The following is a 27542-nucleotide window of genomic DNA, read 5'->3' as shown; positions in this document are numbered from 1 at the left end:
ATATCCTCCTTTCAAGACACTGTCCATTCCGTTCAACTGCTCTTCCAGGTCCTTTGCTGTCTCTGACAGAATTAAAATGTCATCGGTGAACCTCAAAGTTTTTATTTCTTCTCCATGGATTTTAACACCTACTCCGAATTTTTCTTTTGTTTCCTTTACTGCTTGCTCAATATACAGATTGAATAACACCGGGGAGAGGCTACAACCCTGTTTCACTCCCTTCCCTACCACTGCTTCCCTTTCATGTCCCTCGGCTCTTGTAAATGCCATCTGGTTTCTGTACAAATTGTAAATAACCTTTCGCTCCCTGTATTTTACACCTGCCACCTTCAGAATTTGAAAGAGAGTATTCCAGTCAACATTGTCAAAAGCTTCCTCTAAGTCTACAAATGGCAGGAACATAGGTGTGCCTTTTCTTAATCTAGTTTCTAAGATAAGTCATAGGGTCAGTATTACCTCCCGTGTTCCAACATTTCTACGGAATCCAAACTGATTTTCCCCGAGGTCGGATTCTACCAGTTTTTCCATTCGTCTGTACAGAATTCGCATTAGTATTTTGCTGCTGTGACTTATTAAACTGATAGTTCGGTAATTTTCACATCTATCAACACCTGCTTTCCTTGGGATTGGAATTATTATATTCTTCTTGAAGTCTGAGGGCATTTCGTCTGACTCATACATCTTGCTCACCAGATGGTAGAGTTTTGTCAGGGCTGGCTCTCCCAAAGCTGTCAGTAGTTCTAATGGAATGCTGTCTACATCCGGGGCCTTCTTTCGACTTGGGTCTTTCCGTGCTCTGTCAAACTCTTCACACAGTATCATATCTCCCATTTCATCTTCATCTTCATCTACATCCTCTTCCATTTTCATAATATTGTCCTCAAGTAAATATAGACCCTCTATATACTCCTTCCCCCTTTCTGCTTTCCCTTCTTTGCTTAGAACTGGGTTTCCATCTGAGCTCTTGATATTCATGCGAATGGTTCTCTCTTCTCCAAAGGTCTCTTTAATTTTCCTGTAGGCAGTATCCATCTTACCCTTAGTGATGTACGCCTCTACATCCTTAAATTTGTCCCCTAGCCATCCCTGCTTAGCCATTTTGCACTTACTGTCGATCTCATTTTTACGACATTTATATTTCTTTTGGTGTGCTTCATTTACTGCATTTTTCTATTTTCTCCTTTCATCAGTTAAATTCAGTATCTCTTCTGTTACCCAAGGTTTTCTATTAGCCCTTCTCTTTTTACCTACTTGATCCTCTGCTGCTTTCACTATTTCATCTCTCAAAGCTACCCCTTCTTCTTCTACTGTATTTCTTTCCCCCATACTTGTCAATCATTCCCTAATGCCCTCCCTGAAACTCTCTACAACCTCTGGTTCTGTCAGTTTATCCAGGTCCCATCTCCTTAAATTCACACCTTTTTGCAGTTTCTTTAGTTTTAATCTACAGTTCATAACCAACAGATTGTGGTCAGAGTCCACATCTGCCCCTGGAAATGTCTGACAATTTGAAACCTGATTCCTAAATCTCTGTCTGACCATTACATAATCTGTCTGAAACTTGCCAGTATCTCCAGGCTTCTTCCATGTATACAACCTTCTTTTATGATTCTTGAACCAAGTGTTAGCTATGATTATGCTATGCTCTGTGCAAAATTCTACCAGGCAGCTTCCTCTTTCATTCCTCACCCCCATTCCATATTCACCTACTATGTTTCCTTCTCTTCCTTATCCTACTATCAAATTCCAGTCACCCATGACTATTAAATTTTCATCTCCCTTCACCACCTGAATAATTTCTTTTATATCATCATACATTTCATCAATCTCTTCGTCATCTGTGGAGCTAGTTGGCATATAAACTTGTACTACTGTAGTAGGCGTGGGATGCATGTCTATCTTGGCCACAATAATGCGTTCACTATGCTGTTTGTAGTAGCTTACCCACATTCCTATTTTTTATTCATTATTAAACCTACTCCTGCATTACCCCTATTTGATTTTGTATTTATAACCCTGTATTCACCTGACCAGATGTCTTGTTCCTCCTGCCACCAAACTTCACTAATTCCCACTATACCTAACTTTAACCTATCTATTTCCCTTTTTAATATTTTGAACCTACCTGCCTGATTAAGTGATCTGACATTCATTACTAAATTTTTCAGCACATTTGGCTACCAACAGCTTGAAGGATTTATTAGACTGTTGTTCCATAGTACCAGTAAACTTTCACAAAATTCTGCCATTAATTGTTCAAATGATTTTTCCTCCTCCTTAATTTTTATGTTTGAGTCCCATGTCTTTGTACTTCTTCACTATTTCCTACTAGTTCAATAATGTTTATGACTTCAGAAACTCTCATTTTTGCTAATTATTCTTCACATGCACACAAGGTAAAAAATTACAAAGAAACTGAAAATCACTACTTAACTACACATCTCCATCTGTATTGCTGTTGTTGGTGAGGACAGTACCTTAATTGTCCGTCATAATTATCAACCTTTGTCTGGAAAAACATTCTTTTTACTTCAGTTAACAAAATTTCATTTTCCTTAATTGCCTGCAACAGACGTATCATTTCAGTACATGTCTATGTTTATTTTTATGCCTGATATTAAGACCCCAATTTCTAACTTGCCCTTGCTCTGTTAACTGCAGTACTTATAGTAATAAAGAAATTAGCAAGCTTCACAAACGACTTATGTTGCATGCACTTGCACAATAAATACGTACTGGTATGAACAAATGCAGATAGAATAAATTGAAGTTTATGGTTTTTATTTAACTTTGGGCTTGTTGAAGTAGAAAGTGCTGTTTAGCTGTTTGTGTAGGTTGTAGATTCTTCTTTCTGTGAAAGAATTTGAAAATATGTATATTGAAATAACATTATGATGCAGGTTACTTTCTTCAAATCAACTCTGTAATAAATGTCAAACTTGTTTTAACGCTATGTAACACACAGTAGCTTTACAACTTATTCAGTTTACAGACTAAACATTCTAGCTCCACAGGCCAATCATGACAGATGACAACTTACACCATTACTATATAACAGACTGATTCCTGCTGCTTGTTGACAACTACAAAGACATATAAAGTTTACTTACAAAGATATACATGTAAAGTTGATATAATTGAGGTTTCGTAACCAAAGAGATACAGTCAATTAATATTTTGTACACAGAAACATTTTTTATCAATTTTATCTTTTTGAATAATTATGGAGGGTAATGAGAATAATTATAATAGTAAATTTAAATATTACAACTTGACAAGAAATTGAAGACTTCTGGGAAGACATGGAGGAAGTAACTAACAACGTACCAGAAAGACATGTGAAAATTGTAATGGGTGATTTCAATGCGCAGCTTGGTAAGGAGAGAAAATTCAGAGAAATAACAGGCCCATACTCAGCACATATTCGCACGAAAAGAAATGGGGAACACCTCATAAAATATTGTCAAAACTTTAACCTCAAAATCATGTCAACACAATTTCAAAAACCAAGACAAAAACTTACAACATGGAAAGCACCCAACACAGTGTGGGGAGAATTTCAGATTGATCGTGTGGCCATATCCAAGAAAAATTCGCGGGAAATTCTAAATGTCAGAACACGTAAAGGAGTCTTCGAGTCTGATCATTATTTGCTACAAGTTAAGATTAGGCCAATCCCAAGACTGAAACAGACAGCGCAAAACAAAATAGTCAAACCTGATCCGGAATACTTGAAGATAAACAGGGATAAAATCGTTGAAGAAATTAATAGGCACTCAATAGACACATGGACAGATCTGGCGAAGGCAGTTCAGAAGACTATGTGCTGGGGACAACCACCTAGAAAACGCAAACATAGGTGGTGGAACGCAAAGTGTGATGAAGCCATTGAGAGAAGAAAGCAAGCATGGGACAAGTTCAGTAGCTACAGAAATTCAGAAACATGGAAAGAATTTCACGAAGTTCAGAAACTAGCATCGAAGGAAATCAGAAGGGAAAAACGAGCATATGACAATAACAGACTAAAAGAAATTGAGGAAGATTTCAAAAGAAATAACACAAGAAATTTTTACAGAACTTTCAAAGAAAATATTAAGGGCTATCAACCCCCTAGCCTCTGCTTCCGAAGAACAGATGGATCCCTGGAAACAAACACAAAAGAAAACTGTAAAATTCTCAAACATTACTTTGATAAACTTCTTAATTGCAAAAAACCTACAGGAAAATTAACATTCCAAAAGACCACATCTAATGCCGATTCTGATCCACCCACAATAGAAGAGATAGAGGAAATCATAAAACAAATGAAAAATAACAGAGCTGCCGGAGAAGATGGTATTATCGCTGAGATCTGGAAACTCCAAGATGAAAACATCACCAAAAAAATCCATAAGATTATCTCCGAAATTTGGATCACAGAGAAAGTGCCAGAGGAATGGAAATGTGCATTGATCCATCCATTACATAAAAAGGGTGATAAGTCAGATCCAAACAATTACAGAGGCATTTCGCTAGTACCAGTTACATACAAAATTTTCTCTAAGGTGCTATTAAACAGACTAGAACCACAAGCAGATCTGCAAATTGGGGAATACCAGGCAGGCTTCAGAAAAGGGAGATCATGCATCGAACAGATCTGGAACTTGAGAACACTTTTGAAAGTCAGACAGGCAAGAAACACTGTAGTTACCTTTGTGGACTTTAAAAAAGCATATGATTCCATAGACAGACAGACACTCTTTGACGTACTGGAAGAATATGGTATCGACAGAAAAACCAGGGCACTTATACAACAGACGCTTACAGACACTACCTCCAAGATTAAGTTCATGGGAGAAGTTTCGGAACCCTTCCACATACACACAGGTGTCCGACAAGGAGACGGGCTCTCACCAATCCTGTTCAACATGGTGTTAGACAAAATTATCAAGCAGTGGGAGGAACAAGTTAAAGGAATACAGCTGGGAAGAACACGTGAAACCAAAACAATCATAAAATGTCTGGCATTTGCAGATGATATAGCCATACTCAGCAATAATACACAGGAGGCAAAGGAAGCACTGGAATGCTTGCATGAAATAGCTGCCAAAACAGGTCTGCAGGTATCTTACGAGAAGACACAATATATGGAACGACAGACCAACAATGTACACACCATGCATACGGTATATGGATCCGTAGAAAGAGTCGAAAAATTTAAGTATTTAGGGGAGTACATACAAATGGGAGGATCAAACAAGGCGGCTAACATGGAACGAACGAAGAAACTCCAGAAGGCATACAAACTCACATGGTCACATTATACTAAGAAAAGCATATCGAGGCAGGCCAAACTTAGGCACTACAAAACAGTTGTATTACCAGAAGCATTGTACGCGTCAGAAACAACCACAATTGGAGCATCAGGCATCATAGACACAGAAAAAATAGAACGCAAAATTCTCAGAAAAATATTTGGACCAATTCACAGAGATGGCATATGGATGAAGCGACCTACTAAAGAGCTGTACCAGCACACTGACAGACTAACAGACGCGATCAGAAAACGCAGATTAACTTTCTATGGGCACATACAGAGAATGGTCAACAACCGACTTACAAAGAAAATTTTTGATGTAGTAAACAGCTCAAGCAAGAAAACAAATTGGTATCATGAAATAGACGAAGACTTAAGGCAGATAGGGATCAACAGGCAAATGATAGGAGACAGGAAATACTTCAGAAACAAAGTTAGGAGTGCAAAATTTATTGTAAAGGAGAGAAAGAAGAAAGGAACATTATGGACAGAGCAAAGGAAACAGGAGCACAGCCAAAGGATGAAGAGATTTTGGGAAGAGAAGAGGAAGAAAGGAAAGAAGTGAAAATTGTGTCATCATGTGATTTTCGAGTTCAAACACTGTCCATAAGGGCAACAATGAAATGAATGAATGAATGAAATTACAACTTGACAGTACCTATGCAAATAAAAAAAAAAGAGAGTACACTCTTTAAATTGACAGATAGCTCTCATGCATGCCCTCAGAGGTTTCTTTGCTTTCAGTTAGGTCAGTTTGTTTGTGTATGGCTACAGTATTTGATTCTAGGCTATTGTACTGGGGAGATTTTAAAGCTGAGACACCTGAATGGAGATGATATGTGCCCCACCGATTTTCAGTAATCCATATCTGGTATCTGCATGCTAATAATTGTCTGACACACTGAAAATGATCAGGTGTTTTACAAACAATTACTCCAGATTTAGCCCAATGGGCAATCAGCTCTTATGGAGTGTCAGTCAGTGTCTTGTACATCACATGCTTTGTATCCCATCACAAAAAGAAATCCATAGGAGTGGAATCCGGAGAAATGGTGGCCACAGCATAGGCCTACCCTCAGGACTCAACAACTGGGAAAAACATTGTCTAAATCAGTAATTTCCTCCACCAAGTGTGTTAGGCAGTTGATAAGGCCCAATCAGATGGTTGTGAATTATACCAGCCCACACATTTTTGGTAAATCTCTGTTGATGGTGGAAGATATAAGTGGCCTTACTATTTTTCAACTTGCAGACATAACCATTGTGACTGTTGACTATTCCTTTTCCTGTGAAGGCACCCTCACCAGTAAACAAAACACACATCTGGACATCTGGGATCTTTGCAGTTTGGTGCTGAAACCATTAGAGGAATTCTATGTACAAGAGAAAGTCACCAGTTTATAGTTATGGTAGATTCTGATACTTGAATGGGTGTATGCACATCTCATGCAGGATATTCTACACATTGCTGTTGGGGTATTTACTTCCCTGGCTATGGTTTGTGTGCTAGGTGTTGGGGTTGTTGTCAATGTGCTGAGACACAGCTATCCCAAATTGAGCAGTTTGCACACTGCAAGGTCTACCAGTCTCTGCTCAGAATGGTCTAAGGCAGTAACAAAAAGCCAAATGTCAACAGTATAATGATTGAAATTTCTTTTGAGAAACAATTTTTTAAAATTCAAACTATATAGATAGGTACACTGTTATTAACATACAAACTACAAAGCAGGCCTTTGATAAAAACATCCTCAACGTGATTGATGTTTGTTCACTGAGGTTCACCATTCCCAACTCTCCCATCTACTCTATTCTTTTATTCTTGTTTTGTCTATCTCCTTTCATTCGTCCTCTCTATACATGATGTCCAAACCATCTCAACATACCTTTCCTAACACTTGGCACTAAATCTTCTTCCATGCCACAATGTTACCTAAAATTAACTTAATAAACTTTACTTAAGGTTTTAAGTCTTTGTTACAATATTGGTGCGTTGTTTAAAACTTTATATCATAATAAACAATAAAAAGTGTTTTTCATCTGATTCTATGAGTCAGGAATAGTAGTTCAGGCGTTAAAAATCAATATATCTTACTTCTCTGGTCTTTCAAATGGCTACTTGTGCTGTTACATATGTTGAAATTTGTTTTTCTCCAGTAATTCTATATCAGCACAACGATGTTCAAATTTTGGGCTCCAGAATTCTTTGTTTTTAAATCCAGGAATGGTATTTCATAGTTGCCAATGTCAGTCAGCATCAAAGGAAGAAAAATTTAATTCTGTTATGGTAACATTAAGAGCCTTTTTTTTTTATCAAATACTAATGTTACTTTTCATTTTCTGAAGTTATGAAACCATGTTGTTGTTGTCATGGTCTTCAGTCCTGAGACTGGTTTGATGCAGCTCTCCATGCTAATCTATCCTGTGCAAGCTCCTTCATCTCCCAGTACCTACTGCAACCTACATCCTTCTGAATCTGCTTAGTGTATTCATCTCTTGGTCTCCCTCCACGGTTTTTACCCTCCACACTGCCCTCGAATGAGACTGGTTTGATGCAGCTCTCCATGCTAATCTATCCTGTGCAAGCTCCTTCATCTCCCAATACCTACTGCAACCTACATCCTTCTGAATCTGCTTAGTGTATTCATCTCTTGGTCTCCCTCTACGATTTTTACCCTCTACACTGCCCTCCAATGCTAAATTTGTGATCCCTTGATGCCTCAGGACATGTCCTACCAACCAATCCCTTCTTCTAGTCAAGTTGTTTCACAAACTTCTCTTCTCCCCAATACTATTCAATACCTCCTCATTAGTTACGTGATCTACCAACCTAATCTTCAACATTCTTCTGTAGCACCACATTTCAAAAGCTTCTATTCTCTTCTTGTCCAAACTACTTATTGTCCATGTTTCACTTTCATACATGGCTACACTCCATACAAATACTTTCAGAAACGACTTCCTGACTCTTAAATCTATATTCGATGTTAACAAATTTCTCTTCTTCAGAAACACTTTCCTTGCCATTGCCAGTCTGCATTTTATATCTTCTCTACTTCGACCATCATCAGTTATTTTGCTCCCCAAATAGCAAAACTCCTTTACTACTTCAAGTGTCTCATTTCCTAATCTAATTCCCCCAGCATCACCCAACTTAATTCGACTACATTCCATTATCCTCATTTTGCTTTTGTTGATGTTCATCTTATATCCTCCTTTCAAGACACTGTCCATTCCATTCAACTGCTCTTCCAAGTCCATGTATGTATGAAACCACTGGGAGAAAATTTTCCCTTATATTTGAAACTGTTGTTCTGAAATACCAAATCTCAATATCAGAATTACATTGATGGCAATGTTTCAACAAACTTGGAAATTGCAGCAATGTTTTCTTTCAAAAGCTTGAGCAAAAAGAACTTATTTGTTTTCAGATGAGAAAATTGTGTTTTACTTTACCTGTAGTATACAATTAACCTGATTTAGATGAAATACAGTGTCTACAATGAAATAAAATTTTTGATTCCCCTTATTGTTTGTTAGTTCTGGATAATGAAGACACTTTTCAAGGAGAAATACTACAATGGGACCACAGAATTGTTCCATTCAAAAGCAGTCACCACATACATTAAGACATTAATTCACTGAGAGATGAGACGATCAATTACAGTTGCACAGAACACAGTTGGCCACTATAGGATCCACGACCACACCCACTCTTGCACATCCTCATCAAACTGAAACCGACGTTCACAAATATCTTTCTTCAGGATCCAAAGGTGTGAAACTCACATTGTGAAAGATTCAGTCTGCGTGGAGGATGTTGCAGTGTTTCTTTACCAAATTGCTGAAGCGTAGCCTTCAGCTGGTTGACAGTGTGGGTGTGGGCATTATTGTGCAACAGGATGATTCTGTCCAGCAGAATTCTGACAATTTGAGGGCAAACAGCAATTTGATCAGAGGAAACATCCCACATCTCCCCCAGCAAAGAAATCCAAAGCTGATCTACAAGCTCCAGCAAGGTCATCCTGTTGCACAATAACACCTGCGCTGACACTGCCCACCCTGTAAAGGCTACGCTTCAGCAATTTGCTTGGGAAGCATTGCAACATCCTTTGTACAACCCGAATCTTTGCCTGTGTGCTTTTTGCATCTGTGGCAACCTGAGGAAAGGCCTGCACGGACTTCGGTTTCAATTGTATGAGGAAATGCAAGAGTGGGGTGATTGTCGATCCATCAGACGGCAACTGCATTCTGTGTAACAGGTACTGATCGTCTCGTCTCCCAGTATATAAATGTCTAACACATGTGGTGACTGCTTTTGAATGGAACCATTCCATTGTCCTACTGTGGTGGGTGTTCAGTTTTCATTTGATGCTCCTTATATCAATGAGGAAGTGAAACATTTAAAATAATTCTCCTGATAACCAACCTACCTTATTATATAGGCAAAGACCTGCATACTCATTTTCCATTTTAACAGTTTTTTTTTAATTTTCAATTATTAAGAGCTTTAGCTATAATGGGGCAGAAAACTAAACCTGTAATTTCATAACTTTAAAAATTTCTTCTGGCAATATCTGCACACAAAGTTGTTCTTTATGAATCATACGATGGTAAGTAAATATATAGTAATTAATTTTTTCTTTCAAAATTGTAAGATACCTATTTCTTGAATTGATCATACTATTTGTCTCATCTGTGGAAACTGACAGCAAGACAGTTTCATAGACTGGAATACGATCTTTTTAAATGCACTCAATTACAGCATTTCCTGCTTTCTCTCCACATGTTTGACTTTTGAGTGACAATAACCCTCTAAGTTGTTCAACACCTGCAGGTGAAATAAACTGTACAAAAAGTGTAATTTGCACTGCATCATTTATGTCACAAGAGCTGTCAACTGGGTGAAGTGAAACCAATTTAAGATATTCAACTTGTTGGTTGATTATATTCAAAGACATTTTGACTGTTATATCTGTCACTGTTTTAGCAAACAATGGTAACTCTTTAACTTTCTTTAGAATATCTGATTTGTCCTTAAAATCCTCAAATTGCTCAGTTTTCTGTTTTAGAAATCTCTTGACTATCCTTAAAACTTGCAATATTAATACTGTTGGAAGACTGAAGTAATTAAATATTGGAAGATTGTAGTAATTAAATACTGAAATCGATTTTTCAACTCTTCTGAAGTTCCTTACCAGCTCTTTTCCTTGCGTCACTAACAGGATATGTAGTACTAAGTGACACACTTTTGGTTGCAACCTGATGCACCAAATCTGATTTCTTGTTATGTGCAAGTTTTTCTTGACAAATAAGACAGGTGGGAAGGCCATTTAAGTTTTAAATTAACTCAGAAGTCTTGGTTCATTCTGCTTTAAATTCAAAGTTCTCATCTTCCAGTTTTGTTTACTTCTCTTTTGTAGCCATGTCTAGTAGGTCTCCTAAAAATGTTTCATTTTATAGTAAAAAAGCCACCAACACAAAATAATTAGAAATTGATGTCAAAAATACCTGTAGGATGCTCTGCTGGTTGGACAAATATAGGTAACTTCATGCTTCAAGTAGGTACATTCGTCACCTGAGCAGAATTTGGGGGAGGGGGGGTTGACTGTTAGCACTAATCAGTGCACAGTGAGACTCCTGACTGACTGACTGGTTCACTCAATTCCTGTGTGAATCATGTGCACCTCTCCCACATACTAAGGCAAACTGAAATTTTGTGCACTCTAAATGTGCAGGACAGCAACAACTGGAGGGGAAAGTGATTCTGGTGGGGGAGCTTTGGAGAGGAGATAATTTGCTTCAGACAGAGGGGCTGAAATTTGCAGTCATGGGTATTCAGATTTTAAAATAGAATTCCAGTGTTTCAACATGGGCAATGAAGTTTCAGTGACGCAGTACATGCACGCGCGCACATGGTATTTTGCGGAAGAGCCACACTCTAGGGGCCAAAGAGCTGCATGTGGCTCATGAGCCATGGTTTTCCAACCACTTTTTCATAAAGGCAACCATCAACTATTTACATCTGCTATGATTTAGTAAACTCCTCTCTGGAAATCATTCTGCATACAGGTGCCATGCTGCTCAACTGTTGCATCATGCCTAGTCATAAATGAGATACTGTCAGCTACCTTAGTTAGAGTATAATCAGTTGTCAAGCACCTGTAAAGATCAGTAGATACTTTAAACTAAACACAACATAACATAAACAATAACAATGTAATTGTTTATCCTGGGATGTGGACTTTGCTAACAGTAATGAAAACTTACCTTTCCTAGCAGCAAAATGTAAGTGTGTTGCAAAATAGATTCCAAATGTTTTACTCTTGACTTTTTGATTTATTGCAATGTTTTCTTGCATGACCATATTGACAGATCGGGTTTGGAGTCCCAAAGAGAAGTCCATATATATTGTACTTCAATATAGACTCAGTCTTACAATAGTTACATAAAGCAGCAGACATAACTCTTTCTACAATATGGCTGACTCAGGACAGAATATCCACCACACTTGACCAAAGATATTAATACAGCAAAGAAGCATTGCAAAGCATTTACAAAGATTTAAATATAAGCTGTGACATGTATTGCATGCAATAGAAAATAAGAATTTATGCGTTAATGTGAATAATATTTGCATAACTTTCATAATTATGTTTTCATTTGTTTTTGCTAAAATTGAACATAAAAGTATCAGGATGACTAACTGTCCAGAGTTTTCATATTCTTGCATTCTGAGCATATAAAATCAAAATATCAAGCCCTCTTACAAAAACTGAGTATTGCACAAATTTGACGAAAAGTGGCATCACATTTTTCATAGGAAAAGATGATATTGAAAGATTCAGTTTACTCTCTTGAGTATATTTTGTAGAATTGTACAAGTTTGACAGTGTGCAACTCCATTATGAAAGATGTCCTTTGTGACTTCATTTTCCTTTTGTCTGTGGAACCTCCATTACTTCATTACTGTTTATTGCATCTCCACAGACCATCTTTTATCTCCTGATATGATAATCGATTATAACATTTTTACTCATAATTCTCTATTCCTCTTGTACCCTTGATTCCCTTTTTTATTTCTTCTTAACTCTTCAAATATCCTTTTCCTACTTCTGTTCTCTTTCTCCCTTATTTAGCCATAAACCTCTTTATTACATATTTGATTATTTCCCAGAAAATCCTTCTCTTCATCTTAATTTTAGCATTACATTTACATCTACATAGCCACTCTGCAAATCACACTTAAGTGCCTGGCAGGGCCTTCATCGAACCATCTTTTGATTTTTCGTGGCTTTTCCTGTCTGGTTTGAGTACATCAAAGAACAAGCAAATAATAATAATTAATGATAATAGTATATGATCAGTTTATACAAACTTTGCATGCTTGACAATGGCTTTTTGCGTAAGGTCCATTCATTGTAAATTGACCGTGATTTTTCTGAAAATAACAGACTTCGTAATTTGAATAATTCCAAAGCTTTGGTTCGTACCGGACCTTGATATAATTTGTAACAAGGAACCTTTAGCCTTGCCAAGATGTCGTTTAACTGGAACAATAGCTTGCAACATACATGAAACACAAGATTAATTAATATCAATGTAATCACAAAATATTATACAAAACTAAACCATATAGACACTTACATTAATTCTGTTGCTGTGTGCAACTATGAGTGTGCCTAGTGAGACTGCATCTCCTAGAATGATGGTGGTGTGCAAATAATTATCTGCACCAATGGCAGAAAGGCATCTGGTCAGGATGGCTTCCAGAACAAAAAAAGGTGCCATCTTCTCAGCAAGTCAACTGCACTGCATAATTATTCTGATGTTTCAGTGGTTGCATGCCACAATCGATACAACTGCTTGTACTAATTAATATCTTACGTAATTCTATTTTTATGTAAATGATCACTTAAATCTTTCCGTGAGAACTCTGATTCCCTTATTTTATTTTGATGATTGTTCCTCTCTATGTAGGTTGGCATCAACAAAATATTTTCGCATTTGAAGGAGAAAGTTGGTGGGTGCAGTTTCATAAGGAGAGGATGGACAAGTGTAGTGTTGGCAATCTCTTTAGTAGCTCTATTGCATTTTCTAAGTGTTCAGCCAATAAAATGCAGTCTTTGTTTAGCCTTCCCCACAACATTTACTATATGTTCTTCCCAATTTAAGTTGTTCATAAATGAAATTACTACGTTTTTAGTTGAATTTGTGGCCTTTAGATTTGATTGATTTATCATGTAACCAAAATTTAATGAATTCCTTTTAGCACTTGTGTGGATGACCTCACACTTTCCATTATTTAGTATCAATTGCAAATTTTTGCACCATACATATATCTTATCTAAATCTTTTTGCAATCAGTTTTGATCTTCTGATGACCTTACTAGACTATAAATGATAGTCATCATCTGCAGACAACCTAATATGGCTGCTCAGATTGTTTCCTAAATCGTTTATATAGAAATAAAGAACAGAGGGCCCATAACTCGACATTGGGGAATGCCAGAAATTGCTTCTAATGTAACAATGAAAACAATCAATTTTTGACAAAATAATTTAATTGTATAGATAAAAAATCTACTTGACAAGCAGTGGCAGACCACTCACATAAAAGAAGGTTGTAATTAGGAAGCTTTCAGAGCCAGTGGCTCCTTCTTGAGGTAGAAGGATTGAAGGGGATGGAGGAGCGGTGAAGGAAAACCACTGCAAAGGTCTGGGAAAAAGGGGTAGATTTTGGGAAATTCACCAAGAACCCCAGGTCAGTGGAGACTTACCTCACTGGATGAGAAGGAAAGACTGACTGTTAGGGACTGCACTGGATGGGATTTGAAAACCTGAGAGCTGAAAGGTGGAAGGCAAGGTAATATGTAAGACAGAGATTACTGCTTAAACATCAAGCATGAGTTAATAAGAGTGAAAAGCTAAGGGCATTGTATGCACAGAGGTGGGCATTGGCTCCTTCATGCAGAAGATAATTGTCTTACCCATCTATTTTTCACTTCCCCCTTCCCACCTTTGTTATGCACAATGCACTTAGCTTTTCACTCTTATTAAATCATGCATGATGTTTAAGCAGTAATCTCTGTCTTGCATATTACCCTACCTTCCATCTTTAAGCTCTCAGTTTTCAGATCTCGTCCGATGCAATCCCCAACAATCAGTCTTTCCTTCTCATCCTGTGCGGTGACTGGTAGTTCTGGGCGACTTTACCAAAATCTTCCCCTTTTCCTAGACCTCTCCAGTCCTTTTCCTTCACCCCTCTTCCTTCTCCTTCAACCCTTCTGCCTGAAGAAGGAGCCACTGGCTCAGAAAGCTTGCCTAATTACAACCTTCATTTATGTGTGTTTTTTGCTGCTGCTTAGTGAGTAGATTTTTTATCCATACAGAAATCATTTCTGTTTTACTTGATGACATTCCATTAGTTACTACGAACTGTGACCTCTCTGACAGAAATTCATGAATCAGTCACATATCTGAGGTGATATTTGATAAGCACACAATTTGATTATAAGCCACTTTTGAGGTGTGGTGTCAAAAGCTTCCTAGAAAACTAAAAATATGGAATCAATTTGAAATCCTTTGTCGATGGCCATCAAGACTTAATGTGAGAAAAGAGTTAATTGTGTTTCATAAGAACAGTGCTTTCTAAATCACAACAACTTTACTTAATATTTATTGCATCATCTGGAACCACAATGTTAAAAAAATTTCAGCCTCAAGAATCTAACCCTACAGGTGACGAACTGCAGCCAATAACAAGAAAATGAAGATAAGAAAAAAAGTTACTTATTTATTTGTCCAAGCATCATTTTAGTACCATTGACTGTGGCTACTTTGGGCCAGTTTTTCATGTTTTCACTTGCATACTGATTAATAAAAAAAAAAAATATATAATAACTGGATTTTCAATGTCAAAATTGAGTTTTAACCAATTAGCAAAGTATAAAGAAGTAACTAAATCAACTTTTTTGAAGAAATTATCGTTTTTTATTTTTATAGAAAGAAACCTTACTTATTTAAATGCCTATAAAGAAAACAAATATTAGATTTGATGTGAAAAACATGAATGTTCTATAGACTTTTTTAATGCTGATTTCTTTTACCAACTCAAAATCAGCCATCTCGGGAATATTAAAGTGTCCTTGTTTCATGAGCATGTCAGTCCACTCATAAACAAGAATATCCTTTTCTTCAGGCCACTTCCAGGACTTTTTAGTCTTGCTCATACAGTCTACTGTAGGGCCTAACTCCCCCATCAGGCAGTTTTGTTATCAAACCTAGATAGTGCTTTCCTTCCTACATGACAATAACAAAGTCACATTCTTTCAAGTTACTTTTGAATGACTCTAGGTCCAGTGCCGGTGGTGCTTCCTTGATAGGCTTGATGGTACGAAATTCTTCATCAAAATCTTCAGGTTCACTTTCAGTTAAAGAAAGGTGGGTGCCATTACTAGAACCACTGCAACCATGAAGACTGTAAGAACTAAAGTTATCTGATTCACTTGCTTGTTCTTGCTTTCTTTGATGGGCCCCTTTTTTCGGCTTAGGTGTCCATTTCATTTTCGCTCGACTCATCAAACAACTTTGAACAAAAACTTTTTCCAGTTGGAACATCCAACTTCTTATGTTTCTGAGTTGGCCTAGTACATTTTGTCATATCCTTCCTTTTTCTGCAAGATGTTGCATGAAACTTGCTCCAATTACACTTTTCATAGGGCTGTTTACCATGTTGATGCAAGCACCCCTGCACTTTAGTTCTGTCAAAAGGCATGATACCTGTTTTTTTAAATCCAGATATCATATTTACATACAAACAATCAACCAGCTGTTTTAGCAGTTTAGGAAACTGATCCTTGGGCAAGCCTGTCAGTGTCTTTTTCTTTCTTTCTTTTTTTTTTTTTGTCCCCCCCCCCCCTTTCACAAAGTAAATATCTTATGCCACTCCTTTCCCAAAACACAACCTTGACACCAGGCAGCTTTTTCAACCAAGGAAGTAAGGAGGTCATAAACCAATCTTTGAATGTCCTCAAATCAAATGACCTACTTTTTGCTCTGTTGTACCTGCATCCCGCAGAACCACCTTTGGTCCATGTAGACCATAAGCACTTGGAAAATGGCTCTGAGCACTATGGGACCTAACTTCTGAGGCCATCAGTCCCCATAAGTGCTTGGACTTATACACATCATAGGGTGGTAACATCTCTCCACAGCCACTTCCACAAAACATTAAAGAAATACAAGGCTTTGTTGATTACATTTTCCATTCAACATACTTCTGCCCTATTTTACAAATGATCTTGTTTGCTCCAGAGTCATCTTGCAGGTTCATCTCGTCATAATTCCATATATTCTCATCCGGAATGTTACTGAGAATAGTTTGTATACTGTCAAAATAAAAACATTGACTACCATTTCATCAATAGCAGTCCTTACTCATTTAATGTTGCTTGCTGTACACATCGTTAACTCAGGGTGACATTTTCTAAATGATGCTGCCCAATGGGGACCTGGAAAGTTGTTTTTAAAACTCTTTACTATACACCCTTTCTGCCAAGATAGTATTTTATGGAGTATCTTAAACCAAGATCAGTGATAGGAAATCCAAATGTAGCTAACTTATCAATATGAGCCTCAAAGGCTTGTTCTTCTTCTTGATTGAAGACTGTAGGATGGCCATGTTTTTTTGCAGGTAGGCCTACCAGTACCAGTAATGTATAGGTTTTAAGCTTACTTATTATTGTGCTTCTAGGTACATTGTAATACTGACTTGCACTTTGTTGTGTTCTTACTCCACTTTGTATGCCCTTCAAACGAGCTTCCAAGGTCTCAGCATTATAATCAGAGTACTTTCAGGAACCTGGCTTTCTCTTGTAGGTTCTTGTCATTCTGTGATCAGCAACCGGAACAAAAACAACCAAAATAATATTGCACAACAATAACATAACAACAATGTTAGTAAAAATATTTTTGTTTTTAATTTGGAAGTAAAAATTGTATTTGTAAATTTATGGGGATACTTTAGTCCAAATTAGGCCTGGTACAAAGTAGCCCTGAAAAACTAGTTTTTAGATGAAGTTTACAAAAAGTTAAACATGTACTGTTTAAAAAGGAATAAAGAAAAATGATTATCTCACAATGGTAACAGATTATGAAAGATGATATTTTGACACTTCCCTTATTTTTATCTTGTTACTGAATTCATCCACAATGAAAAGTTTGGAGGTAAACAGATCACACATCAAAACAAAGGTTTACAAAAACTCCAGTGTTGCCAGGGGTAAAAATTTTAAATTATCCAAAACTATTAAAATACCCTCAAGTAGGGTATAAAATATATTTTAAACCCAAAAATACCAATATATCTTGTTCTGTTTGTACAGCACAAAAATTTAAAACCTTTTTTTGATGTTGGACCAAAGTAAACCCACAAGGACCAAAGTAAACCCGGTCGACGGTACATTGTCTGTGCATGTGATATAGGACAGTGGTAAACCCAGTTTAGTTACAGTACAGTGGTCATTTTAACTACATTGTTAACATACTCAAAATGCATAATAATGTATTTGGTGTACTAAATTGCTTCTACATGTGATAATAGCAGTTATTAAGTGAGATGACATGATAAGAACAACATAAACTATATTATGAATTGACAGTTAGTAAAATGTGGTAAATGTGGTTTATTTATTATGATGTTCCCTAAATTCAGACAAAGAATAGAAGCAGTGGGCAAGCAAGAACTATTTTAACTTTATTTTAAATGCATTCAATGTTGGTATCCATTTTAGGTAAGAAGGCAAATGGTTATATAACATAGCTCCAGTATGATGCACTCCTCTTTTGCATAAGTTCGTATTTACTGTGTTCATGTGTAGGTTCATCTCCTGCCTAGTTTCATATGTGTGTGTGTATATCATAGTTGTGACTGAAGAGACTTTCCTTTTTGAAGATGGTCCCTTTTGTGAAAATCAGTATTTTGTATATATATAAGCAAGGCAGTGGCAGTATTTTGAGTTTTAACAAGAGAATTCCTCTAAATCCTTGCATTTAGATTTTTTGTCACCCTGATAATTTTTTTCTGTATTTTAAAAGTTTTTGTAGAATTTGTGGAACTCCCCTGAAAAGTTATTTTGTACATAAGTAGCGACTGTACCCTAAAATGGTACATTGACAGCAGTAATGAGCAGCTTGTATTCTGGGTGAGGAACCTATCAGCATGTGCTAGTGAATTCAGTCTCTTATTTAAATTGTTTAGGTGCACCTCCCCCTTCAGATCTGCCTGAATATGAATGACTAGAAATTTTTTATGACTGACCTTCAACACATTCTTTCCCTATCCCCCCCCCCCCCCCCCCCCCCTATGGTACACCCCATGATCCATGGACATTGCCGTTGGTGGGGAGACTTGTATGCTTCAGCGATGCAGATAGCCGTACTGTAGGTGCAACCACAAAGGAGGGGTATCCGTTAAGAGGCCAGACCAACGTGTGGTTGCTGAAGAGGGGCAGCAGCCTTTTCAGTACTTGCAGGGGCAACAGTCTGGATGATTGACTGATCTGACCTTGTAACACTAATCAAACTGGCCTTGCTGTGCTAGTACTGGGAATGGCTGAAAGCAAGGGGAAACTACAGGTGTAATTTTTCCCGTGGGCATGCAGCTTTACTGTATGGTTAAATGATGATGGCGTCCTCTTGGGTAAAATATTCCGGAAGTAAAATAGTCCCCCATTTGGATCTTCGGGTGGGAACTACTCAGGAGGACGTCGTTATCAGGAGAAGGAAAACTGGCGTTCTATGGATTGGAGCATGGAATGTCTGATCCCTCAATTGGGTAGGTAGGTTAAAAAATTTAAAAAGGGAAATGGATAGGTTAAAGTTAGATATAGTGGGAATTATTGCAGTTTGGTGGCAGGAGGAACAATATTTCTGGTCAGGTGAATACAGGGTTACGAATACAAAATCAAATGGGGATAATGCAGGAGTGGGTTTAATAAAGAATAAAAAAATATGAGTGTGGGTAAGCTACTACAAACAGCATAGTGAATGCATTATTGTGTCCAAGATAGAAATGAAGCCCATACCTACCACAGTAGTACAAGTTTATATGCCAACTAGCTCCACAGATGACGAAGAGATTGATGAAATGTATGATGATATAAAAGAAATTATTCAGGTGGTGATGGGAGATGAAAATTTAATAGTCATGGGTGACTGGAATTTGATATTAGGACGAGGAAGAGAAGGAAATGTATTAGGTGAATATGGAATGGGGGTAAGAAATGAAAGAGGAAGCCACCTGGTAGAATTTTGCACAAAGCGTAAGTTAATCATAGCTAACACTTGGTTCAAGAATCATGAAAGAAGGATGTGTACATGGAAGAGGCTTGAAGACAGTGGAAGGTTTCAGATAGATTGTATAATGGTAAGACAGAGATTTAGGAACCAGGTTTTAAATTGTAAGACATTTCCAGGGGCAGATGTGGACTCTGACCACAATCTATTGGTTATGAACTGTAGATTAAAACTGAAGAAACTGCAAAAAGGTGTGAATTTAAGGAGATGGGGCCTGGATAAACTGACAGAACCAGAGGTTAGAGGTTGTAGAGAGTTTCAGGGAGAGCATAAGGGAACAATTGACAGGAATGGGGGAAAGAGATACAGTTGAAGAAGAATGGGTAGCTTTGCGCAATGAAACAGTGAAGGCAGCAGAGGATAAAGTAGGTAAAACGTCCTTGGGTAGCGGAACAAATATTAAATTTAATTGATGAGAGGAGAAAATGTAAATATGCAGTAAATGAAGCAGACAAAAAGCAATACATACAAATGTCTCAAAAATGAGATCAACAGGGAGTACAAAATGGCTAAGCAGGGATGGCTAGAGGACAAATGTAGAGGCTTATCTCACTAGGGGTAAGATGGGTACTGCCTACAGGAAAATTAAAGAGACCTTTGGAGAAGGGAGAACCATTTGCATGAATATCAAGAGCTCAGATGGAAACCCAGTTCTAAGCAAAGAAGGGAAAGCAGAAAGATGGAAGGAGTATGTAGAGGGTCTATATTTACTTGAGGACAATATTATGGAAATGGAAGATGATGTAGATGAAGATGAAATGGGAGATATGATACTGCGTGAAGAGTTTGACAGAGCACTGAAAGACCGAAGTCGAAAAAGGCCCCAGGAGTAGACAGCATTCCATTAGAACTACTGAAAGCCTTAGGAGAGCAAGCCCTGACAAAACTCTACCATCTGGTGAGCAAGATGTATGAGACAGGCAAAATACCCACAGAATTCAAGAAGAATATAATAATTCCAATCCCAAAGAAAGCAGGTGTTGACAGATGTGAAAATTACCGAACTATCAGTTTCATAAGTCGCAGCTGCAAAATACTAGCACAATTTCTTTACAGATGAATGGAAAAACTGATAGAAGCTGTCCTCAGGGAAAATCAGTTTGGATTCCATAGAAATGTTGGAACACATGAGGCAATACTGACCCTACGACTTATCTTACAAGACAGGTTAAGGAAAGGCAAACCTACGTTTCTAGCATTTGTAGACATAGGGAAAGCTTTTGACAATGTTGACTGGAATACTCTCTTTCAAATTCTGAAGGTGGCAGGGGTAAAATACAGGGAGCGTAAGGCTATTGACAATTTGTACAGAAACCAGATGGCAGTTACAAAGGTCGAGAGACATGGTAGGGAAGCAGTGGTTGGGAAGGGAGTGAAACAGGGTTGTAGCCTATCCCTGATGTTATTCTATCTGTATATTGAGCAAGCAGTAAAGGAAATAAAAGAAAAATTGAGAGTAGGAATTTAAAATCCATGAAGAAGAAATAAAAACTTTGGGGTTCACTGATGACATTGTAATTCTGTCAGAGACAGCAAAGGACTTGGAAGAACAGTTGAAAAGGGAAGGGACATTGTCTTGAAAGGAGGATATAAGATGAACATCAACAAAAGCAAAATGAGGATAATGGAATGTAGTTGAATTAAGACAGGTGATGCTGAGGGAATTAGATTAGGAAATGAGACACTTAAAGTAGTAAAGGAGTTTTGCAATTTGGGGAGCAAAATAACTGATGATGGTTGAAGTAGAGAGGATGTCAAAAGTAGGCGCAATGGCAAGAAAACCGTTTCTGAAGAAGAGAAATTTGTTAACATCAAGTATAGAATTAAATGTCAGGAAGTTGTTTCTGAAAGTATGGAGTGTAGCCATGTATGGAAGTGACACATGGATGATAAATAGTTTGGACATGAAGATAATAGAAGCTTCCAAAATGTGGTGCTACAGAAGAATGCTGAAGTTTAGATGGGTAGATCACATAACTAATGAGGAGGTATTGCATAGAATTGTGGAGAAGAGAAATTTGTGGCACAACTTGACTAGAAGAAGGGATCGGTTGGTAGGACATGTTCAGAGGTATCAAGGGATCACCAATTTAGTAGTGGAGAGCACCATGGAGGGTAAAAATCGCAGAGGGAGACCAAGAGATGAATATACTAAGCAGATTCAGAAGGATGTAGGTTGCAGTAGGTACTGGGAAATGAAGAAACTTGCACAGGATAGAGTAGCATCGAGAGCTGCATCCAACCAGTCTCTGGACTGAAGACCAGAATAACAACAACAACCTTTGACACATCCTTCCTTTTGATAGTGAAAACAGGGTTTGCAGGATGGAGGTTGTATGTGGTGTGGAAGTTAACTGCCACAGTTTTTTTTTAAGAATTTATGATAAACCTGTTGTTCCTGAACCAGTGCATTAAGGTATGCATAACTGATATTGCAGCCTCCTGCAGATTTTCCTCATTCTGTCATGTAATTAGAATATTAGTGTCATCTTCAAGGAGTACAGTGGATTCATCACGTATTTCACTAGCCAAGTCATTTATATTCCACAGAAATAGGACCAGTTCCAGAACTGACTCTTGTGAGACTTCATACTTGATTTTCTCCTCATCACTGTAAAAACTAGGAATTTTTTGTGTTTCACTATCTTTGTGTTTTATTTCTTTAATCTGCTGATGATCACTGAGGTATGACTGGAGCCACCTTTCAGATTGTCCTCTAATTCCATTATTATTTATTTATGCAAGAGAATGCCATGATCAATAACATTGAAGGCTTTACTTAGATCCAGAAATATCCAAGATACATGTTGCTTATCATCCACTGCTTTTAATACTTCATTTAAGAAGGCAAGATTAGCTGTCCGAGTTGCTTTCCAGCTATGAACCCATGTTGGGAGTCACTTATCAACCTCTCTTTACTTAAGAAAACTTTTAATCTTCTAAGGAACATTTTTTCCATAATTTTTCTGAAGCCTGACAATACTGAAACTGGCCTATAATTAGCAATATCATTTTTTTGCACCTTTCTTATGCAAAGGTGTTACTTTTGCAGTTTTTAGATTATTTGGAAACACACCACTCTCAAAAGATGAATTTACTATGTCTATTAGTGGTTCCAGAATAAATGTTGTGCTAAATTTGATAATAGCACCTGGTATCTCATCAACACACACTGAATATTTATTAGGTATTCTTTTAGGATTCTACAGTTCCTCAGGTGTTGCTGGATACATGAATAATGTGTTTGAATGAATTTTTTGATCTGAGTGACTGGCTGGCTGTTTTTCAAGGTGTGTATTTATTAACTGCTGTGCTGTATTAGAAAAGTAATTTTTGAAAACTTCTTACATGTCTTGAAGTTTTTGAAACGGATTATTCTTTATGAAGAGACTGAAAATTTATTGGTGATATGTGGGTCGGTAAGATTAACAAGCCATGCGGCTTTCAACACAGAACGACAACAGTGGATCCAATCTTTATTATGAGACAATTGATGGAAAGATATTCAGAGCAGGGGAAAGATCTTGTGATGATATTTCTTGACTTTCAAGGGGACAGTACAATCTTCCCTCTATGATCTGATTCATTTCATAGGGTGTGAAGGGGATGACTAGGACTTTAACATATGTAAACATGAAGAAGCAACTTTCAATTGTTTTTGAGGAAATCAAGTTTGAAAATTATAGACATGCTTATGCTGTAAGTTTTGTTCACGGAATCCACAGCGAAGTGAGTAGGCACTTCATATGGCACTACATACGAGCCAGGTCTCTGGATCAAATCTCACTGCTGGTAGTTCATATCCACATAATATACTAACAACAGATTTGTTATGACTGTGAAAAGTATTGATATCTAGTCATTCATTTACTATTTTCGTAATCTTTAATACAAAAAAAGAGAAAAAGTTTTACCTTAAGGAGATTGGAAATGAAAAAAGGGTATATGATAACTTACAACTAAATTAGTGTAGTCATTTTATTTGTATAATTGTATCTACATTTATGACATATATAATGAGTAACCTATGCAGCACTGCATGAATCAGGATGATAATGGTGGTAGGAATATGGAAAACAATAATTATGGTGACATACAGCAGATGGAGGAAACACCAAATTTTTAAACGTCCATGGTTTTATTCAGTATGTCTATTGCAAAACAAACTTGTTTTACATTGATAAACTGTTCTTGGATGTCACACATATTGAATTATTCATGCAGATGCAGATAGCTCACCAAAAAAAGTAGTACCAGCAGCAAGATCCAATCCAGAAATCTCATACTTATGAAACTAAGCACTTACTCACTCATCTGTGGACACGTTGCGTACTGGTGACCATACAAAATATGTAAGTACGCCTAAAATTTTCAAACTCTGTTTTCTCAAAAATGGCTGAGAGTTGTGTCTTCTTATTCACACATGTTGGGTCCTGGTCATGCCTTACATAACCTGTCAATACGAATCAAATCAGTGAGAGAAATTTTTTATGGTCTCCTTGTTAGTGAAGATATACCAATAGTTTTCCCAGAGAAAATGTGCAGGGAACTTCAGAAAGAAAGTGAGATGTAAAACATACTATAAAATATTAAAGGCAATGTATGACAAAAGCTTCAGCTGTGTCCATATTCAAGTTGGAAGAACTGATTAGTTTAACAATGTTACAGGTTTGAGACCATAAAAAAGTGGTGTCACCATTATTATTTACAGTGGTGATGGATAAAATTGTGAAGGAGACATAAGAAACTCATGGAGAAAGGGAGATGGAGTTAGTGTTATTTGCTGATGATATTGTGTGGCAGGGAACCAACAGTAAGGACATACAAGAACAATTAGATATTTTAAATGAAAAAAATTGAGAAATATGGCATGAAATGCAGTGTGTAGAAAAGTAAGAGAGTGGTCAACATCTACATCTATGTTCTGCAAACCATGTGAAGTGCGTAGCAAAAGGTATCTTTCATTGTACCATTTATTAGGCTTTCTAACAGTTCCGTTCACATATGGAATGTGGTAACAATGATTGTCGAATGCCTCTGTGTGTGCTATAATTATTCTAGTCTTGTCTTCATGATCCCCATGTGAGTGATTTGTAGGGGACTGTAGTATATTCCTAGAGCCATCATGGAAGAATGATAATACAGAATGTGAGGTAGAAGGCAGAAATTAGTAAAAGGGTACAACAGAGAAATGCATTTTACCATGGTGTAAGGTGCTTAGCATGGGGAATGGAGGTGTCAGTGAAGTGCAGGAAGTGCTGTACAAGACTTACTCTACGTCTATATTGACATATGCATCAAAGATCTGGACAATGACAAGAAGAGAAGTTCCTAAGAAGTATGAGTATGTTAGGGAAAATTAGGAAACACAGAGTTATGAATGAAGATCTTAGGAAGAAAAGTGGAATGAGAGAAATGAAAAGAATAGATTAAAATTGTTAGGATGTTTACAGAGAATGGGAGGTGGACGAATATGAAAATAAATTATGGAGGCCTACCTTGAGGACAAGAGGAAGACCCACACAAGAGAGACCGACTTCATTAAGACCAGTTTAAGAAGAAGAAACTTGGATTCAAACAAAACAGTTATAGAAGATAGAATAAGAAAGGTGAAAAACTGGGGAAAGTAGAGAAGTATCATAAATGTCCCAAGCTGACCTGAAGCTGGATGATGGGGATAACTATCGTCATTAGTAAGTGAAAGTAATTTTGTGATCTTACCCCAAATGCTCTGTTGTGAATTATTTTGTTTTCAGTTTTTAGCTTAAAAGTTCTTCCAAGCTTTTCTGCATAATCTATCCTCATTTCCCAATGCATTTCTTCCTCCATTTATCTGAAAGAATTGTCCACTTGTAATGCATGGAAATGGATCTTGTAAGCTGCAACTATTATTCAGTTATTATTTTCCCTCCATCCCTTCTCTTCTTGCTCTTGTCTTCTTCTTCATTTTCTTCTTTTCATTCTAAGAATTCTTTCTCAAACTTCACAATTATCATGCACATTAGCTAATACCCTTTCAAGATGGGTTTGCTCTGAGTGACTCTCTTTTTTGTCCTTGCTTGTCATGACTTTTTCTCTAATGCCTTTTTTCACGTAGATTACCAATTAATATTGAATCACACAAATAGCTCCTCCACTTCCCATCTTGCAACTGATTTGTTTCAATTCTAGATTTTGATACTGATCTGTACCTCCATCAAAACACTTTACAGTCTAATTCAGTCCTGTTTGAAATTATTCTACAGAAAAAATAAAGAGTAGTAACTTCCTGAAACATAATATTTGTTTTCTGCTTAATTTGTTTTAGTTTTATGTTGTTTTCTGTTTCACTTATCGGTTCAATTATCATGTAAAACTTGGTTATAATGTGAATTCTAGAATGTGTAATCTCACATTTATTTTTATTTCAGCAAGATCCTGTGAAACATTGGGAATGGATTGACCATACAGATTATGTCAGTAAGGTTAGTATGAAACTATTAGAAACAGCAGTAAGTCATTTAGACATTACACAAATGATGTTTATAATGAAAAGTCTATTTCAAATATCTGTATAAATGTTTCTCAGTGAAGGGAGAGGAAAAATATAATGCATAGGGGCAGAGACAGGTGCCATTATCATTATCTGAAATTATAAATTAATTCTCATTTAGTTCTATAAAATAGAGTGGCCACATTTTAGAAAGAACAGTATGTCTTGTCGATCTGAAGATGGCGGGCAGTGACCAAAACTAGTAATTACTCCTTGAAACTGTCTGTGGTTGTGCAAGATGAGAAAAGTTCTCAGAAAATAAAGAAGTATGTTTATTAGAGATGAAATTAACAACTCGGACAATAAAATCAAAACAATATGGAATATTTGTAGAAGGGAGACAGGAAAAGTAACTACTGGGGTAGATAGTATTACAATTAAAGAAAATGATGCCATTTTAACCAACAGTACACAAGTAGCTAATATATTTAACAACCATTTCTTAAGTGTAGGTAAAAAAATTGGTGAGAATAGTTCAAAAGAAAAAGCCAAGCAGTACATGAAAGTGTCAATTTTGAGAAATCTTAAAATTCAAAAGGCTCTAAGCACTATGGGACTTAACATCTAAGGTCATTAATCCCCTAGACTTAGAACTACTTAAACCTGACTAACCTAAGGACATCACACACATCCATGTCTGAGGCAGGATTCGAACCTGTGACCATAGCAGCAGCGCGGTTCCAGACTGAAGCACCTAAAAACACTCGGCCACAGCGGCCGGCGAGAAATCTTAGTCAGATTAATTTTCACCTAACAACCTCTTGTGAAATAAGGAAAATCATTAAATCTTTGAAAAAGAAATGTTCTGTTTGAATGGATGACATCTCTAACAAGATATTAAAACAATGTGAAGCAGTTACAGCTGTTGCTCTGTCATGTATCTAATGGATCACTAACTCAAGGTATTTTCCCAGACAGTTTCAAATATGCCACTTTCAAGTCTCCCTGCAGAAAAGGGGGCATCACAGATGTCAATAATTACTGGTCAGTATCCTTGCTTACAGCATTTTCAAAAATCATTGAGAAAGTAATGTACTCAAGAGTGGTTAGCCATCTCAACAGTAAAGGGATACTTAGTAAATCAAAGTTTGGATTTCAAAAATGCTGTGCCACTGAGACAGCAATATGCAATTTCACCGCCCATATAATAGAGTCTTTAAATAGTAAAATGTCACCAATAGGAATTTTTTGTGACTTATCCAAAGCATTTGGTTGTGTGAACCATGACATTATGTTACAGAAATTACAATTCTATGGTAGAAATGACACAGCACATGAGTAGTTGAAGTCATGTCTACAGAACAAGGAGCAAAAAGTTTCTTTATATGGTTTAAGTGATTTAAGGAAGTTTTCCACGTC

At 36.9% G+C, this 27542-nt stretch overlaps 1 protein-coding gene and 1 long non-coding RNA gene across 4 annotated transcripts in view; one reads left to right on the top strand and one right to left on the bottom strand.

The window, feature by feature from the left end:
• LOC126416741 (serine/threonine-protein phosphatase 6 regulatory ankyrin repeat subunit A-like) overlaps nucleotides 1-27542 on the top strand; it is a 716260-nt gene that overhangs the window by 474638 nt on the left and 214080 nt on the right. The gene's annotated exons all lie outside the window — the stretch shown is intronic.
• Nucleotides 1-27542, bottom strand: part of LOC126416752 (uncharacterized) — a 106294-nt gene that overhangs the window by 30706 nt on the left and 48046 nt on the right. For both annotated transcript variants that reach the window (XR_007575522.1, XR_007575516.1), the window contains exon 2: nucleotides 17067-17185. This is a non-coding gene — a long non-coding RNA (uncharacterized LOC126416752). The remainder of the gene's footprint in view (nucleotides 1-17066; nucleotides 17186-27542) is intronic.

This window comes from Schistocerca serialis, chromosome 1 (assembly GCF_023864345.2).
Source record: "Schistocerca serialis cubense isolate TAMUIC-IGC-003099 chromosome 1, iqSchSeri2.2, whole genome shotgun sequence".
NCBI lineage: Eukaryota > Metazoa > Arthropoda > Insecta > Orthoptera > Acrididae > Schistocerca > Schistocerca serialis.
This window is presented reverse-complemented; position numbering and strand designations above follow the sequence as displayed.